This window comes from Penaeus monodon, chromosome 23 (genome assembly GCF_015228065.2).
Source record: "Penaeus monodon isolate SGIC_2016 chromosome 23, NSTDA_Pmon_1, whole genome shotgun sequence".
NCBI lineage: Eukaryota > Metazoa > Arthropoda > Malacostraca > Decapoda > Penaeidae > Penaeus > Penaeus monodon.
The window spans coordinates 27568597-27569304 of record NC_051408.1 but is presented as its reverse complement, the minus strand read 5'-3'; the positions used below and the strand labels follow the sequence as shown (position 1 = coordinate 27569304).

Sequence of the window (708 nt, the reverse complement as noted above, 5' to 3'; positions counted from 1 at the left end):
GTAATACGGACTTCTCCTTTGGCATTTTCATAAAGGACTAAAATAAATTAGTTATATAGCATAACTATATCCCTTTTTCTTTAAAGTTAAATTTACATTTGTCAGCATATAAAAATAAAAACCTTTTAATTTGTATATGACTTAATATGTTCAATAATTATACAAAATTACTTTGAAACATGAACTAACTACATCCTCACCTACTGAAATATTCCAAATCTGACTCAATCTGTAATCTATCAATTCATAGTTTACGGTTGACTTGGTCGTGTTATTCACACTGCGGTTGGCTTGGACACAGCTCCGGGCAACAGGCCATTTTCGTTGTTACGATAATTCATGCATTACATTTTATTCTGTTCTTTATAAGTAACCCTCATCCCATACATGCCCTGGGGAACTGCCTGAGGGAGAATGGGATGTGTAATGCTATGATTGACTACCAATTTGTACAAAGCGTGAATTTTAGCACATAAATGATTCCTCTGCCATGTGTAGATGCCACACATCAAAACATGACACTGTCTTACTGTTGATGTGAATCTGTAAGTAACCTTCATTCTTGTTTACAAGATCTGTCTCCTCATGTCAACTACTCACATTGTCTTTTGTTGCACTGCCAGTAAGGAAAGTACTGAAGCCATGGGGGCAACAGCCTTGAATATCACTGCACACAATCTTGTATTACGTAAAAATAAGATCGGCAAT

The 708-nt window shown here is 35.6% G+C and overlaps 1 protein-coding gene across 1 annotated transcript in view; it reads right to left on the bottom strand.

Annotated features, from left to right (window-relative positions):
- The window catches only part of LOC119587913, a gene marked incomplete in the record, with an annotated part of 20516 nt that overhangs the window by 13196 nt on the left and 6612 nt on the right, over positions 1-708 (bottom strand).